Source organism: Apis mellifera, linkage group LG2, assembly GCF_003254395.2.
Source record: "Apis mellifera strain DH4 linkage group LG2, Amel_HAv3.1, whole genome shotgun sequence".
In the NCBI taxonomy this organism is placed as follows: Eukaryota; Metazoa; Arthropoda; class Insecta; order Hymenoptera; family Apidae; genus Apis; species Apis mellifera.
In genome coordinates, this window is record NC_037639.1 from 12,662,845 (window position 1) to 12,682,220 (window position 19,376).

A 19,376-nucleotide genomic window follows, 5' to 3' on the forward strand; every position below is an offset into this window, starting at 1 on the left:
GACCAGAAGAGGAGACGATTCGTCGAGAGTGTTCATCGATTTGGAGAGACTCCGTTTAAATTTGATACGCCGGATTTGGGGAGAGATCGAAGAACGCGGTATAGATCGAGGAGCATTTCACGCCTCTCGAGGATATACTGCCGCCTCTTTCTCCGTTCGATCATCTACTCTTGGAACCGAGGGAATCGGGAGAATACACGCGTGCTGCGGGAAGGAAACGGGCAGAGAGGAGGGTTGGAAATCGGTGAATGAGCGCTCGAGTGTCCTCCGCCGTTCCGTCGATTTTGCGGAGAACGCGTGAAACCGGGAGAAATTCATCGCAGATGCGCCTATTCTTCCTCTCCCTCCGATTTTTTTACCTCGATCCATCCTCGTCTCGCGACTCTTCTTGATAGAATTTCGATAATGGCGCAAACGCGTATCAGATATCGCGTAGAGTAGCGCGATCGATATTTAAATTGTTCGTTCAAAAAATAAAATAAGAAATAAAATATATATTACTCGATATATTTCAACCGAATCGTTCGTTGTTCGCTCGTTTCACTTTTTGCTGGGGAAAATTTTAACGATTCAAGTTTAAGAAATAAAGTTACTTTAACTAGAGGTACTTTGAATATAATTTATTATCGAATAATCGCAATTAATTGCGAGCGCCGAAACGAGTAAATTTTATTCGAGCATTTTAAAATTATTACACGAAAGCAAGTAACTTGTTCAAAATTTTAACCAATTAATTTTTTCCATTAGTGGCCAATTTCGAGAATCGTTCTTCGTGTTTGCGAATTATTCACAGAATATGGGCAAGTAAATTTCTCTTTTCTCTTCTTCGAGAGTTTGATCCATCGGTGATCTAATACCTTTCCCAACGATGGAAGTAATATCCTATCTATTCGATTCGTTGTCTTTTCATTTTACCGATCGATCTAATCGAATTCATCTTCTTAAATAACCCAAATTCCATCTTCTTCGTCTCTCTTTTACTTTTATTCTTATGGTTAATCGAAATAAATTTCACGAACGAGATTATTAGAGATTCAGTACGTAGATTTAACGCACTGGGTTGGATCAACGACCTTTTAACGCGGGTCACTCGCGGAGGAAATAATTAAGGAAACGACGATCGTGAGATCATTTCGGTTGAATTATCGCGGATATCGGAAAATTCAAAGCGAGCTCGACTCGTTCGTTCGCGGTCCATGAAACAAAATATTGGCGCGCCAGGGAAAAGGTTAAAGGCACGTTAAAGCGGATAATATACCGTTCCCCGTTCTATTTCTTGTCGATTAACGTCCGTAATTTCCGCTTTATCGCGATCGTGTCCTTATCAAAAATATTCTTTAACGCGATATGCCACGAAGCGTATTAAAGCTTCAATTCTGTTCGAGGTAACAGCTCGAATTCTTCTAACAATTATGAAGAAGTTTTTTTTTTTTTAATACGATTTGCAAGAAATGTATCTTTTAACTTCTTTAAAAATTAATTTTTTTACAATCGTATTATAAAAATTATAAAAACCGAGTTGGTCAAAGACCAAGACTTTATTAAATTGTATTCTTTTTGACTTTGCATACGCGTCGTCTGGTTTATTTTTTTATCGATACCGAGTAGTTTTCCAATTTTCCCGATTTCTTTTCTACGTTGAGATAAAGACTGCAAAGGGAATTGATATCCACGCTTCTTATTCTTTGTCCTCTTCGATTATTATTTCTTTCTGTTTGAAAAATTTAATTCTTTTCGAGTGGAATCTAAAGAAGAGAATTAAAAATAGAATCGTAAAACATCGAAACGGGAAAAAAATAACAACAAATTTACGGAATTCTTCGAGTTTTTCTAAAATAAAATTTGATCCTGCTTTTATCCATTATTCCGTCATTTGAAAGAGAGTATCATTCAGCAAATCCTTCAACGATCGAGAAGACAACTCGAGCGCGAACAAAAGAAGAAAGTTTCTCTTCCGATAAACATTTTTATTGGAAAGTGGCACAATCGACGGTGGAGAAGATGCCAGACGATCGCAATATCGCGTACCGTATTGAATAAAGATAGGTCAGTATTAACAACTAACCGGGGGAAGCGATCGTGACTTTATTACGATTCAATTCGCCACGAAGACGCGAAAGAAAATACGTTCCCCCGAGTTGCCATTTGTCTGTTGGCACTTCAACAATCTGATCGACGACAAAAGGATTTATTTCTCTTTCACGGGAACTGCTTATAGACCGCTCTTTGCAAAATCGATTCCTCGCCCCAGACTTCGAGAAAATTCCACACCTTTCCATTCGAAAAGCTCCCGAGGATTTAGCTCTTCTGTTCGAAATCCTCCGTTTGTATCGATAATTGATAACGACTCGAAACCGTTTCCTTTTATTTTCCAAACCACGTTTTTTAAACGAAATCAATAATATCTCTCTAAAAAAATATCTCAAATTCGAATTACTCGAAATTGAATTATACTCGATCCTATACGAATATTTCCTCTATGTTTCTTCTAATTCGAGATCGCGTAGGCGTGCAACAACTGGGCCACGATAAATTCAACTTAATTCCATAATTCCGATAATTCGGGCTTGTATCGTTAGCAACCGTGGATCGATCGAGTTAAATTTCCAAATACACGATCCTCTTCGATTCGATCCCTTCTGTATACAGGATTCGAGCCGAGAGGAGGATCTGTTGGCGTAGCAACCGCGTTCGAAATATCCCTGGTGGATGGTGCTCGTGAAACGCACGCTCTTTTTCTTTCTCTTCCCGTGACACGCGGGGGATGAAAGGGAGGAGGGCTCGGCTCGAGAGGCTCGAAGATAAAGCCTCGCGCATGATGATAGAGATTCTCGATCGACGTTGGAATCGACGTTTCGTTCGAGATCGAAACGAAAAAAAAAAATGGATTCTCTCCAATTTTCCCTCGCACCTGAGCTCGCTAATACGAAATCGATAGCGCGATAGCTCGACTACGACGACGACGTGGGAGAACGCGACACGCAGAGAGGAAAGAAAGAGGAGAGAGGGAGCGGTTGTCTTCTCTCCCCCCGATTTTTTCTCCTCATTGAGTCGCGCAGGGAACACGTGTCCCCGGGGTCCAGGTCAAGCGATACGGGAAGAATCTTCTTCTCCGTCTCTGGGTGTCATAAACCGGCATAAAGGATATAAGAGAGCGATGCTTCTCGGAGATGCTCGAGGCTCAATGATCCCCGTGAGGCCATTATTATGCTCGTAGTAAGTCGGGGACTGACCAGATGTTAAGCCCGGCCCTCCGACTTGGACCGGTATAGATTTCATTCACAAGACGCTCGGCCGGCTCCTCGAGTCGGGCCCCATTGTGACTTGGAGTACCTGTAACCTAGAAGATGCTAGGAACGGGGGAGGGGGAGGGGGAGGCTGGTGTACAAGGAAGGAACGAAGAAAACGTAAAATTTAAATTTCTCGCACGGGAGGGGGGCGAAGGCTCGAAGGCTCTCATCGAGGAACGCGGAACAGTGGAGAAGAGCTCGGGGGGGGGGAGGGGTACAATGATGAAATGGACGAGGCTGGGACGAGGGGAAGAGAATCGTAGGAGGAACGAATGGAAACGAAGAAATGGAGGAGGAGGGAAGGGATAACCTTACTTGCCTTTCTCTCTCTCTCTCTCTCTCTCTGTTTCTCGAGGGTGTCTCTCGAGGGTGTTTTCTTCTCTTTTGGCGCGAAAGCCGAGTGCCTCTTTCCAGCTTCATTCACAGAGTCGCGGGGATGAATGGAAACCGAACTGGTGGGCGGTAGATGAGAGGTAATGTCATTGGAGAGGTGTTAGGCTCGGCGGGGTGTTTCGGATCGAATACCAGAAACCTCCGAACAAGGGATGGTAGAAGGGAAGTCAACGATGTTTTTAAAGCCTTTGAGGGCGATTAAACACCCATTCGAGGAAATTGGATACGAATGTTATAGAATTTAAAGCTCGCTCGAAATTTTACTTTTATTGTATCGAACGTTGCCAGCAACATCGATATTTCTTCATAATTTTAGCATCTATTTATTTTTCTACGCGTAATTAATTTTATTTTCTACGATTTCAATCTTTTTTTCTTTTTTCGTTCATCGAAAATGAAAGTAAGAAGCGTTTAAATAGCGCTCTCCTGAAGAAAGAGAGAATAGATTTTGAAATAATTAATAAGTCGAGAAAGGAAGGAAGGAAGGTCGATTTTTCGATCGAGGAAAAGTGAACAACGCGAAGAGGAAATGAAGCGAGGAAATCGACTCGAAGGGACACGAGTCTCCTTACTCCTTTTAGCCTCGTCCTTCGAAGAGGCCTTCGATCGTTTTGAAGAACGTTCAGGTGACGCATCGTTCGAAGGACAAGATTTCCAAGGTTCAGAGATTAACCTACATATTCCGTTTTCTCCCTTTTGTGTCCATTTCCTTTCTCTCTCTCTTTTTCCCTCGACACGCGTGAAAGAGATAACTATAAATCGACCACGCGTGTGTTATTTTGTTCGACGTGCACGTTTCTTTAACTCCGTGAATGGCGATACTTTTTCGCCACGACGAAAAAAGAGATGCGAAATTTATTTTCGAGAAATGGCACAATAGGAATGAATTTATTTATTTTTTTCTTATTACATGGAAGAGGAAGGGAAGAGTGCTCCTAAAATTTTTCATTTTCCCAAATTTTCTAATAAAATAAAACCTCTCCTCGCTTTCAAACAACTCTGTTTTAAGATAAAGTTTACCAATTTGCGGTGCGACGTTCGAAATGGCGTCGAACCGTCATTCGAACACTAGTCGATTGACAACATTGTACATAAACCATAATCATTCACGTTGTTGACCATACTCATTGGGCGTGCACGGTGTTCAATGAATTAAACGGAAACGATCGAGCCACTGGATGAGCGTTAAGTTTACTCTTGTACTTTATAGATCAATGGATCCTAATTGAGATATCTGGATGGCGCGGCATAACCGATTCCCTAATACCGAGCGCATAGTTTCCGCACAGTAATTTCGTTTCGACCGTCTCGTTCCGCCGATCATCCAGAGAGATCGAGAAATTGAAGCGAATTTGCGATATCCGAATAGCCGCCCTCCTGCCATTTCGAAGGTGAAACGCGTTTGATTAAGAGAAACGGAGTAGGGAGACGATGGAGAGAGAGAGAAAGAGAGTGATCGGTCGTTAAACGAACGTTTGCGGTAAACGGTTTACGACGATCTAATTTTATAAGCGATATGAGCGAGGAGGGGATCGTAAAACGCAGCGGCGGCTTTCGCAGTCGTAAATTTTGATTTGTCAGAGTTTCTTAAGCCCTGTTTGCAACACCTTGCTCCTTCTGCATTCTTAAGGCAAAAAAGGAAAATGGCCCGGTGGTTGCTCGTAATTTTCCAACGAGGTGTCCCTAAATGTCCCTACCACCGGTTCAACTTTTTCTTAGAAGTTGCATCTCGTTCGAATGGATTCGAATAGGATCCTAAGTTAGAGAATTCAAGAATAATACCAGAGTATTCCAGAATATTGTATTCTTCTAAATGAATTATGTCGCGGCGTTAGAAATTAAGAAGTTAAGAAATGATATCGCAATGGCAAGTTGAAAAATCCTTATGAGTTATTCTAAAAATTTGAAAATATTTATAATTTCGCGAGCGCCGTTGAATCGCGTTGACGTTGACCGTCGTGTTTCTCAACTTTTATTCATTTTTCGTCGCAAAGAAAAATGTGTTTCGTCCGGAATGTGTACCGTTATAAATTTTTATTTATTCAAGTTCCATGCACCACAGTCGGACATTGCGTTCTTACGTTCAGTCGCGACGATAAAAGTCTGCAATGGCCGTCGAAGAAAAAGCCTCTCGCATACCTTTCATCATAATTTTTATTTCGCAAAAGTTGCGAGATAATTTCTCGTAAAAAAAAAAAACGAAAGAGAAAAAATAAAAAACTCGCTATTCACGGTTTCGAAAGCTGACGTAACATTTATAAAATATATAATATTTAATATTATTAATATTCTTACAAGGGAAATAAAAAAATTTCGTCAATGACATCGTCGATTAAATTATTAAACGAGGATGAGATTCGTTTAAGCGAGGATGGAACTGATTTCACTTTGACATACCTACGAGTAGCAAAATAATCTCTCCCGTCTCTCTCTCTCTCTCTCCCTCCGCATCCTCGTCCTTTTCAGGGACGAACCGCAACCCCAGCTTCCTCTCCAGGCGACGTTTATTAAATTAGAAACGAAGGGAGCGCGCTTCTAGATGCAACTAGCGCGAGGGTACAGCTGGACTGCAAGCATCTGGAATACGTGGCGAGGAATCTTTGCCCGCCGTTTTTTGATCAAAAACAGTGGCGCTGGAATTCATCCTTCTGTCTTCCTTCAGTCCACCTACCCGCCTTTTTATCGATCGAGAACTCGAAATCAATGTTTGAACGCGTCTAAAAATACTTCTAGATACGAAAACATGGAGAAAGAAGAAGTAGAATGTAGAGACGAAGGAAATAATTTTCCAATGCGACTATATATATATATATTTATCGTTGGAATATTCGTATAATATCGTTCGATTCGACGGCTCCAGCCGCGTAGCTGTTCGATTAATATCGCATCATCGTAGATTCATCGGTCTGAGAACCCGCAGATTCATCGGATGGCGCATATTCATCCCCGAAAACTAATAATTTCACGATCGTTATACGGCTAGGTGTAGCGACGGGTGGCCCGACGGGATCGACGATTAATCTTCCCGCTCGAGTTTGTTGCCTTAATAAACGCGTGATGTGACAGTTTCGAGCACGGATCCATTGTGGCGATCTTCCTTCCATCGGTGGAGCACCTCGTTACACCTCGAGCACGCTGTGTACACCGCATTTCGTCGAATCACGTGATCGGCCGCCATCCCCGCGCAATTTACATCGCAACGATGCACTTCAAAACGAAACGTTTCCATCCCTCCACAGTTGGCCATTAACGTTGAGAAAAAGTAAAAATTTCGAATAAACTTACTTTAAATGAAAGTTAAAACGAACTTGAATAACGTTCATTTATTACTCGTTGCAATCAGCTTTTCGTACAACAACCTCGTCTTGTTTGACGCTGCGATTATTATTTTCGATCGTTATTAAACGATAAGTTATCGAAACGGTGTAACTTATCCAAGTAATTAACTTCGATTATTAAATTTTGCCCATCACTTGCTCCTATGATTATCCTCGCGTTCGATTTTCAATTCCCGTGAATCAACGCTATCGGTGAGAAATTATCCGATCGATTCGACGTTACGTTCCATTCCAATGGAAGATAATGGATATTTGTTACCATTTCTTGTCTACGATCAAACAAGAGTTTCGAAGATTTATAGAAATTTTCTTGACTTTGAACTTGTTAAAATCTTTGAATAATATTTCGTTTTCGATAAATTACAGTAAACTAATTTCAATTCGAAATATTAAATTTCACTCATCACTTTCCAAATCCTATGTCGAAACCATCGTCTCGTTCGATTTCCAATCAGCGTGACACCGCAAACGGTTCACACGATATCGGTTCGAAATCGACTCGACGTTCCGTTTCGTATAATGGATATTTGTTCTCTGCGAGCAAGAGTTTCGAGACTCTTGTATATGGAAATTTCCTTACGGAGGAGGATACACGCACGCGTATACATCCTCGAAAGGTCTCCGCGTTCAAGTCATCCTTCACTGTCACTCGCGTTTCCATTCCCGGGTAAACAGAGAGGATGAGGAAGGAACACGCGTAATTTGGCCGCGTATGCCGCGATTGAAGGCGATCGCTCGGCCGCGAAATCGGCGAAATGTATATAATATCGGGTGGCAAAAGCGAATTGTGTCCCCGTTTGACGCGCGATATATCATAATTTTGTAACCGGTCTGAGAAAAAAACCGGTCGAGGGGGACCTAGTTTGGGGAGGAGGGGGGAGGGGGCCCAAGATTGAATATGTTTCGTGTATTCATAACCCGACAATGGCCACTTGAACCTGCCTTGTTAGATGGGAGCGGTGAAGCGAGAAACTGGGTGGAGTCTATAGGCCGGCTATAGGTCGTTTCAAGATCCGTTGAACGTTATTGATGATCATATATATATATATATATATTCGCGTATGTGTATGTACTTTGGTTTCTCGATCAATGATCGAGAATAGCTCGACATCGTGTCACTGTAACATCGTGCACGATGTATGCATTCGCTCGATTCACGAGATCGATGTGTAATTTTATTGAATTCATTGATATCGATCGAGGATCACGTTTAAAGGATGCGATTTCTCGGTTTAACGAAAGCGAAAGGCGATCGGTGATCCCTTTGGATTCCGATCGATTCGAGTGGAATCGCATATCTAGATCTTTGTTACGATTGTGATAAATACACGAGGCACAAATGTGTCATGGTATATAAAATAATATTGGAACGATTGGACGATTATTTATCACGGTCGACGATTCTCATCTCGTTTGACGTAATTTCTTCTTTACGCGCGAGGAACGCGAAGAATGCAATTATTTGTCGCCGGTAATCGCTCGTGAATTTTCGGAAGATACGACTCGGAAAGGGTGGATCGATCGAATTTGTTCCGCCATTGGCACAACTACGCAGTCAGAGACCAATATACATATATATATATATATATATATAGCGAAATTTAATTCTTAATTAAAGCACAGAGAGGACGATTCGTTACGCGCTATCGAGCCACCCTAACGCACCTGCAACGCCTATGCCATTCTTCGACACGTGGAATCCGTAGAACGTTGAAACGAATAGCGAGCGAAAACAAATACGCGTCACCCTGGACCAATCCTCGTGCCAGCCAATATGTGTCCTCCACCCTAAATTGTCGAGTTGAAAAAGATGAGGCGACGCGAGTTCGATGCGCCACTCTTCAATCGTGCAATGGCGCAGCGAGTTGTAAGAAATTATTTCCTCCGCAAATTTTTCCAAATTAAATTTATTCGAATCCTTTTCGAATAATTCTGATCCTTATAAATCGTTCTTCCAACGATTTCAACTCAATCGAACGTGGTTCAAAATTTCTTTTAAATCTTAGATGATCGAGGCCACGATTCTTGATCACGATTCATCCTCGTGTTTTTCTTTTTTCTTCCTTTCTTTTCCTCCTCTGACGTGAACCTCTGACGCAGAAGAGAAATCGAAACTGTTTTTCGAAATAACGAGCCAACTTTGAAACGATTCGTTGGTAGCGGCGCCATTGGAGCATCGAGATGCGGGGTCGTTTCGGCACCCCCTCTGCGCTCTTCGTTGCACCGTGCACGTGTGCCATCCCGCGATTCGTCATGCTTCTGGTTTCAAATGCGTTCCACGATCACGCGTGTTAATACACGTTAATGCCCGTTATATATCCACGCGGTGTTTACATTGTGCACCAGTTACAAAAGATATCGAGATCGTTAGCCATCATATTTCTACGCATATCGAAAACGAGAGAAAGAAAGAAAGATGGGCTTGTGGAACCAAAAAAAGAAGAAAAAAAAAAAAAAGAAAGAGAAAAATCAACAGCCTACGAGAAACCTATCCATGTTTGCAGTTTCGAAAAAAAAAAAACGTGTTTACGATGAATGTGAGGAAAGAAAAAAATTAATGATCTTTATCGTTGACCCGACGACCGTCCGGATCGAGAGAAGAGACGGAAATGGAATCGTCATCGATTACACGGTTCACAGTGGACGGCGCTGCGACAAATTTGTATTAATGACCAGGCAACTTTCCTTTCCACCAGTTTTTGCATACTCATCCGACGCAATATGCGCCGTGTAACAGTTGGTAGCGGAGTTTCTTTTATTGTCGATTTCGATTTCGCTTCGCGCGATCATATGTCGAAAGGAAGGAATGGCGTTTGGTCGAACGTCTGTCGCGAGGCTCGCCTCCTTCAAGGGCGGCTGGTTTGGATTCCCTCGATTCCACAGCTCGACTACGTCTGTAATTAATCTGACAGGCGGGATTCGTAACGTCACGTTGGCAGGGGCAGCCCAAATTTACATTCTTCTCCGGTATTGTAAAGTAAACAACGATGAATCGTTATTTGCCCTCGAATAATTACTTGCCAAAGCCAGGCTATATATATTAATCGCGGAGAATTAAATACTAATCGAGCGTGTCGATCGAAATGGAATTGGACGACAGAATTGTTTCTTCCGATCTTCTTTTCTCATATTTCTCCGTTTAAATAATCAATTCCCAAGACGAGTCCCCCCTTCGTCCATCCGAATTTAAAAGCAACCAAACTTGCCGTTTCTGTTTGCTACTCGTTATCTCGAGAGAGAGAAAGAGAGAAAGTTTATAATATTCGATGCAATCGCGATCAAATATAAATACGCGATTTTTGCTTCCCGTGGGACGACGTCCAAATACACGCACACGCACGCGTACGCGTACGCGTGGGGAGGGAAACGGAAGAGCGGTGGACGCACGCGTCTTCGGCTTTGATGCACAATCAAGTGTCTCTCGCGTTATTGTTCGCGGTTATTTGCCCTGCGAAGTAGTCAATGAGGAGTGATTTAGTAAACAAGTAGCATATTGCCGATGGCAGCCCGTTCAACCGTGTGATTTAATGGTTGGAGCGGGATGGTCGGAGCGCGGCTAACCGATCGATTCGTAACCGAATTCGCTCTTATCGGTGGGAAACGGCGGCCCACTCTCTCGCCCTTGTTTTCCTCATTTAAGTGGTTCGCGATTCGTTAAACTTGGCGGATGGATGGACGCCGCGTAACACGTCCATCCATGCGATTTCAGCACGCGTGATTTCGTCCTGGTTCGAGCGATTCATGCGATTAATCAACCGATCGTTGCACCAAGATCGTTTCTTTGCTTCGCGTATTACGTCGATTGCAATTTAACGAATCGAGCGATCGATTAAGGGCAAGAAACATTCACGCTTCGATCACTATCGTTTGTATCTATTGTGGATAACGGATGATGGATAATCGTTAATCGATAATCGTTAATTTTGCCAGATTCCTTTGATTATTTAATTGCAAGAGACGATAAACGTGGCATCAGATTGGGCAATTGCACTGTGAAAGAAGGAACTGACGATTGTTAAAAGAATGTCGATCGTTGAAAGCGTTAATGGAAACAGCTTTGGAATCGAAACGAGAGGAGAGGAGAATAATGTTGAAGAAGTTGGGAGAAGAAGACGCACATTTGGAAGCCCACTTCTTTATCCCGAAGAGGGATAAGTAATGCGAGTAATCTGACAATTTTACGGAACATTGGTTCTCTACAACGTGGACTTGGCTAAAAGTCGCAGGAAGTTGGGTTAGTTTAACGTCTATTTGCGAGAACGGGTCCAACGACTCCACACTCCTATCCCCGTCATCTTTCACCTCGAAAGCTATATTTTTCCTTGCGATACCTTCGCCTCCAGCACGTTCCAAGAACATATGTCGATCCTTTGTGCGAGATCCAGAAGATTTCCAAAAGTTTTTTCCTCTCTCTCTCTCTCTCTCTTTTTTTCGTTCTCGTACCCTTGACACCCTCTAGCCGCCATTCGAACGGGCCATTGGCGCGTGGTCGATCCCGTTAATGACCCACGCCCGTGCCAAACGCTCTTCCCCACCCTCCCTTTGCTCGTCGAGGGGTGGAGAGGCAGTTTCACGCGTCCAGGTATTTTTTTCTCCAAGTCGAGTCTTTAAAATCTTTCGAATCGATGCACGTTTGATCGTCGAAAGTTTTGGTGATAATCGAAGAATCGGACATTTGGAAAACAATTATCTCTCTCAATCCTTTCAATTATCAAGGATAATTATCAGAATAATATTCGTGGAATCACGATAAGATTGTAAGAAGAAAATTCACGCATCGTTCGATTTCTATAAATACTCTAAAAAAGAAAGAAGACGAAAAGAAAAGAGACGATGATCGAATGATTGATAATAAAAAGCGAGCGAAGAAGAGGAGAGGAAAAACGATCCACCGCTACCTCATTTCCTTTAATCCAAAAGTTTCAATTCGATCGGCACCCGCCCGTTTCCGATCTCATTTCCGTTCGAATTATCGAGATCCGGTTTTACGCTGCAGAAGCTAATTAACTTTCGATCAAACATTACCACCGATTTCTTTGACTGCCGGATCGAAATTAATCCGTCAGCCGTCCGTCCATCCTTCCGATGGATCCTCTCGAGAGGGGATTAATCGATTGCGATTAAACGCGACAGTTTTCCAGACGTTCGTCCGGGGAATAAAATTGGCAAACCCCTCGTCGATGATCGTCCAACAAACGGGCGAATGTCAAGGTACGGTTTCCACGATTGGCTCTGATAAATTGGGCAAGAAGACCGGCAAGTGCGACATCGCATGAAATTTTGTGGGCCACGTGTGACAGGGCTTCCTTGGACCACGTTAATTGGACAAATAAACTCGGCTCGCTTTCACCACGGATCTTCCCAAAGGATTAGAACTTAGGAACGATTCTCGAGGGGGGAGAATTCGTATCGTTGATCTGCTTCTTCGTTTTAGACAAGATCGCTCCTTATTATTGCGATTATTACGTTACTTCGAATAAATTTTAAAAATTGGATATATATTGTTATATCTTTTCTTTCCCTCTATTTCTTTCGAATCTCGATCTTCCTTTTCAACGATCTGCTTTTATTCTCATTTAATTACGTCGAAGGAGGATTTGTTATCGCGAGAAGAGAAGACGGTGGTATAAGGCAAACGGTTTTTTTATATCGTCTGCCTGAGATTTCAGCATTTCAAGCTCGCGGATTATTTCGAAATAACGGGATTAAACGGCTGATCGGAATTTAACCGCAATACGCGCGGTTTATTCTCGCGCATAAATCTGCCCATCGACGTTCAAGCGCAAAATTATGCTCGCGTGTAATTAAACGTGGCTATTGGCTATTACTAGTTCCGTTGAAAATCTTATTATAAGAAGTGAGATCTTCCAAAAAATTTCGTGAAAAATTTGGATGGATATTTCACGAATATTTTTCTATAGATACTTCGTGTAACGTAGTTTCGGAAAATCTTTGCTTCCCAACGCGGAATAATTTACATAGGATTTGCATTCGATTTGGGAATAAATCCAACTAACGCGGGAAATAACGCGTTACCCTGGCGGTTAAGTATGGCGCACGAATTCGATTACAACGCGCCACGTTCCTCGAGAGGCGCTGCCAACCGGCTTTACTCCATCCGGCCAAACAGACAATGATCCTCGACGTGGTGAAATAGGGCTACGCCTTCCCTCGAAAATCGATGCTTCCTCGCGCCGGCTGCGAATTAAACCAATATTTTATCCGAACAAGTCGAAATTCATTTACCGATCGTGGACGAGAAAATTCGAAACTGAAGATTCTATAAATAATCTCCTCGTCGATGACACTTTTCGAGTCAACTTCGAAAGTGAATCGATGGAAGGAAAGAGGGAGGGAATTCTTTGCGGTCGAAAGCAAAAAAGACGTATTTCTCTGTGTCATTTACTGATTGTGGACGAGAAAATTCGAAACTGAAGATTCTATAAATAATCTCCTCGTCGATGACACCTTTTGACACTTCGAAAGTGAATCGATGGAAGGAAGGAGGGAGGGAATTCTTTGCGGTCGAAAGCAAACCGATAGCAAAAAAGACGTGTTTCTCTGTCAAGGGAGGAACGAGAGTTCTTTCTCTCGCGCGAACGAAACGCGGTGAATAACGGAAAAATGGAGCGCGCCATTTCCCGAGAAGAAAGGTGAAAAAAATATGCAAATATCAGATGCTACGTACGAGAGGAAGAAAGAGTTTTTTTCTCTCTAACGCGCCCACTACTACTATATTCCAGAGACCAAAATATATTCAGTCTCGTCTTTCTTTTATTACGTTTCATTTCATTCCTCCTCGCCAAAGCGTCGCGCTCTGCTTTGCCGTGGGAACGAATAGTAGTAGTGGTAGTAGTACTTTTTAATTTAGCGTAAATATTCTATATTCGAATTTTTATATATCTCTCGCGTATGTGTAATGCATTCGTGGAAGGAAAAAAAAATAGGATACGTTCTTTGAAAAATCCACGTATAAAGATAGACAGAGAGGGAATGAATGATTTTCGTTTGCAGGAAAGATTTGCAAAAAAAGGTTTGAAAAACGTGTTTTACGATTCTCCTTTCGGGAAACGATAATTTCCCCCAAGATCCCTGCGTGGATAGGATTTAAATTAGCTCGATCCTCAAAGATTTTCACTGGTGGTCACGGTAAGAGGATACACGCGCAAACATCCGAGTTAGAAAAAAAAAGAAAAGGAAAGGGAAAGAGAAAGTTTCTTTTGGAACGATAGTTCGAGAGAGGGATGGTTCCATCGTTCGTCTCGCGCGATGAAATTGCGGTTCCCTCATCGAGGCGGAGAGATATCAAACTTCTCCCCGTTCCTTGACAATTCTCCCTCCGCCTCTCGTATCCTATCCTCCGTCCCTTCCGATTCTTCGCCGTAGAAAACAGGCGTCGAAGGAGGAAGGGAACTAATGCCCAGTGATAGCCATCCTCCGACCGCGTGCCAGAGAACGAAATCAATAAAGCCAAGTTTTACCGTCGCTCTTTCTCTCCCTCTCTTCCTCTCTCCCTCTCCCTCTCTCTCTCTATTCTCATCCTCTTCGTGTCTTTCGTTCCATCTTATTTTTTTTACCTTTATTTTCCTCGTTGCTTGCTCATAGAGTCGTTAGAGACATTTCTTCCATCCAGTGGAACAGGGTTAATCCTCCGGCGAGATGGTTGGAAGGACGAAAAGAAGGGACAGATTTCCAGGAAATGAAAATTAGCTTCGAGTAGATTTGTGGAATTTTTTCTATTTATTCGAAAGCGAGCTTTGGAATCAAAATTGAAAGCTGAATTTTTTCCCGTTTTCGTTCTATATGTAGGTTTTACGTAGAATGCGAATCGAAACGTACGAAACGTTGATAAATGGAGGGATAAGGGTAGGTAGAGAAATTGTTGTTATCGCGGTGAAATGCATATAGCGATTGCATGCATGTAACGTGGAAATCGTATTTCACCACGAAAATATCAAATAAAGATTGAACTTTGGCCGGTGGTTAAAACGGCTCGTTTTTTTTTTTCTTTCTTTCTTCCTTTTTTTTTTTTTTTTTTTTTTAACTAGCTTATGTGCAACAAGGTTTTCAAAGAAGCGCGTTTCCATGGGGGACACGTACGTTTTGTGCACGAAGCCAATTTTAATAAGGTCACGGGGATTAAGTTAGAAAATTTAATTTGCATAAAAAACGTTTTTATCCGCTGCATTCGGAATTATCGAAGTTGACGATGGACCGAATTGGATTAACGGCTGCCTCGTTATTGAATTAAATATATTAAAAAGTGAATCTTTTGATCAAGCTGTGGCGAATATGGTGACCGCAAAACGGTTCACGGTGAAATATTTATTACGCGTGACAAATGAAAATGACGAAGAAAGGGATCACTGATCAATTCTGTTTCGAGTTGATTGACACCGCTTATGTATCTCGTTTACAAAAACGATTAAAAATGTATACATCATTTTTTTTAATTCAACAAAATAAGAATCTACGCAAAACGGTTCACGACAATATTTATTATTCGTGACAAATTGCGTGAAATTGCAATTGAAAATGAAGAAATGCATGTGAAGAAAGATTTTAACAAAATAAAATTAAATAAAACGTTCTTTTTTGAAAATAAATTCGTCGTTCCACGTAAGAAAACACAAAGGAGGATGGTTTAACAGGCAGTGTTTCACAAGAGATAAGGAACGATCGAGACGCGAAAGGAAAGAGGAAGGAATCATGATCGCATATTGAAACAATTTTACACGCATCGTCATTCGATCCAGTGTCTCGTTCAATTATCCCCACCACCTATGCCCTTCTTCCTCGCAGGCAAATGTTATGTCAGCTCCCTTTGATCGTATTCAAAAGATACGATTCGTGCAGGGTGCGACAATGGGAAAGGGGGAATTGTTGCGGTCTTGAGGCAAAGACCGCGCGAAAAGTTCCGGTTTGTCTCGGGATCCGGTTTTTTTTTCACGGTCGCGTCGCTCAACCGTGTGCGTGCGTGTACGTGTGTGTGTGGACGTTCATGCATCGTTCACGGTGGGCGTGCCGCGCTCGACAAATCGCCTTTCGATGTATGCCTGAGTGATTTCGAATGGAATGGAAACAGAGGCTGGAGGAAACAAGGGGGACGGAGAAGCCGTAAATATCATTTCTCTTGGTATCATACGTTACTATCGTGCCTCGCCTTTGCGACAGATTACGAGAGGAAGGGGTTGTTGAATCGTGGGCTGGAAATCTCGAGTGGAACGAAAAAAAATACTCGTTTTTCCAACGATGTGAAAATAATTTTGACGAATTTTCGTGCGTGTTGGAGGATTTTATACGCCGTTCCACGAAAATTTGCCTGCCTGAATGAGAATCCTCGGAACGTTTCTCGAGTAGAACAGTCGAGACATTGAACAGTCGGTGAAACATTGATCTGAAAATTAATTAGTTAGTTGGCTACCCGTTGCAACTCGTGTCTTCGGATACGCTACGTGCGGAAAGAGAGAGTGGCGCGATCGATATTCCCAGCCGAGCCAAAAACTTTCGGCCGGCAAACGGTTCGGGGAGGAGGGCAGGGGGTGGAAGAAATACGTATTCAATGTCGTTCGCAATCACTCGGCTCCAACTTTAATTACATTCTATCCTCGAATTTTAAAATTATTAATAACGCTATACCGCCGTTTGAAACGGGCAATTTTAAAAGTTTCGGGATAAATAATTCTTTCGTTTCCTTCGTCCTTCATCCCCCCCTCCAATGCAAACAATTTGTTTCCATCCGCTACCAATTCCGCGTAAAACGAATTTCTTTTTTTTTTTTTATATAAATTTCGCTCAATCGATACGCTCGCGTCTCGATTATACAATATCTGTGTGCGTTTACTTTCTGAAATAAAAAAAAAGAGAAAGAGAGAAAAAAATCTGTGTGTGTGTGTATAAATTCAGTTCATCGGGTAACAAGCGCGGATGCAATGGAATGGTCAAACTAATGGAAACTTGGAATGAGAGAGACGAGCAAACGGTTCTGTCTGTCTGGATTTCTAAATTCCGTAGTTCAATCGATCTCGATTCAATCTTGTCGTCGGCAAAAGACGCGTCAAGCCTCGTCGATACGACGATACAATGGAAATTGCGAGACAAGAGAGGAGGCATCATCATCGATGCAATATATTCGTACAGACGACGCCTTTTACCCGTTCCTCACAATGCGATCCCTTCCGATCGATCCTTTTCGGGATCCTTTTCCTTTGAAAACGGCGCGGATGCCGTCCTTCTATCGACGAGGTATCGAAAAGGTTAAACGCAATCGCGTCGCCCCATCTGCAGAAAGTTTGGGGAAAGAGAACGGTCGGATGAGATCCGAGACGTGGTTTAATTCGTTTTGACAACGACGCTGTTTGACCCCTCCCTTAACTGCATCTCCGCGCCTCCTGTTATTTCCTCCTTGAATTAGAACGTTGCGCACTTGGGCAGATGCCAGATTTATTTTTGCGATACGAAACATATTCCACTCGATCTAATTCATCGGTTATTATTTTGTCGACGAGGAAAAAACTCTCTGTCTTTTTATCTTCCCTCTCCTCCCCGTTATTCTAGTGGCAATATCCGGAGTATTCGACTATTTGCAGGTGAAGAAAAAAGGATCGTGGAAACTTTTAATTTGCCGACGGGAGTTCGAGTTTGCGTTTCCAATTTGCATGGCTTTAAAGATAAGATAAGAAGGACGATCGCCCGGATTAACGAGCAAATGTCGCGAATTAAATATCGAACGAGAAGAATGCTTCTTGCGTAATAAACGCTTTAGCTTTCTCTCTCTCTTCTTTTTTACTTTCCTTCAGTTAAATGGGTTTATAAAATAATCGACTCGATGTGTACATATCGCTCCCTCCCAAAAAAAAAGAATCAAACGAGGGGAAGTAATAACGCGTTTGTTATAAAGTATACCGTGCGTGAACGGAGTTAATGGTCCTAAAGGATCCATAATAGAAAAACTTTGCGCGAAATGTCGCTTTATCTAACGGAGTCAGGTTATTGCGCCGTTTGTCCACTCCAATATGGCCGGTAATACGATACTCGGGCAACGTTTTGCCTCTTTAATCATAACCTCGAAACCGTACAACGTACGCGTTCCCCGCGTCGGATATCAAGTTTTCGCGATAAGATCTGACCGGCTGCCACGCGCAAACGTTTTATATATTATGAAAGAAAATTATTAGATTCCGATTAGGTGTACCTCATATTTATCGTACATATGTACACCCTTATCTCTTTTTATATACAGCTCCAAGTACACCCTTTCCAACAAGTTTCTCCTAAGCAACTATTACTTTGTCGCGAGCGAAATACAGACAATTCGTCCAAATTCCAAATTCGTTATCATTGTTACTCGAAGTTTATTCGGGTCGCTTACACTTTTACCCGAACTCCGGTGATTTCCAATAATCCGCCCACGTGATACGAAACTCGGCCGACTTTTGAGGCGAGCTATCGACAAGCATTCGACGTGAATAAACTCCACGAAATTTCCTCTCTCGATCGAGAGAATCGTCAGTCGATCAGACTGAAAAAGTTTCGCTTCGCGTCGACTACTTTCGCGAGGCAGCGACATTACATCCGCTTCCGGGGATTCGAAGCGTTTAAGCGTAAACGATATATATGTATATATATACTTTTATCGACCTTGACCGCCATTTCACGCGCGGCAATACGTTTCCATAATCCATACGTTCCACAAAGTTCGGTTTTTCGCCCCTTTCGTCATTAAGGTTTCGACTAATGCTATCTAAAATACAAATAAATTAGTAGTAATATTGGAGGATCAATTTATTTATCTTACAATCTACTATCGCGACGAGGATATTCGTTTTTTCGACACGCAACCGAAGGATTTCGATGGAAATTTCAAAACTATGTTACTGTTCGATTAAACGAAATTAACAGGGAAGAAGAATAGGATTTATTAAACGCGAAAACGCGGATCGATACATCGATGAATCGACTCATTGCACGATATAACGGACAATGAAATTGCACCGTCGAAATTATTCGAGCCGCTCCGTTCAATTTGATCGACCGCAATCAGGTTTAGGAAGGGCGGATTAAACGGGTGCCCAGGATGAATGCGCGATACATACGTTTAAGCATTGTACACGTGCGCCACTTTCTCGGCTCGCTCCTTCCTTTCCCTCCTTTTGTCGGGATCCTTCCTTGTGGATCGTGTGTCACGTGACGAGAATAGAATTGCGGCCCGAATAAAAATCGTCGCGTCGTCAAATGTCAACCCCAAAGTGCAGCCACTCGAGTTACAAGGCAAGGGAAACACGAGTCCGAAAAGGAGAAAAAAAAAAAAAGGTCAGTCTTCGGCCTCGATTGTTGTCGATTGTCGACAATTTCT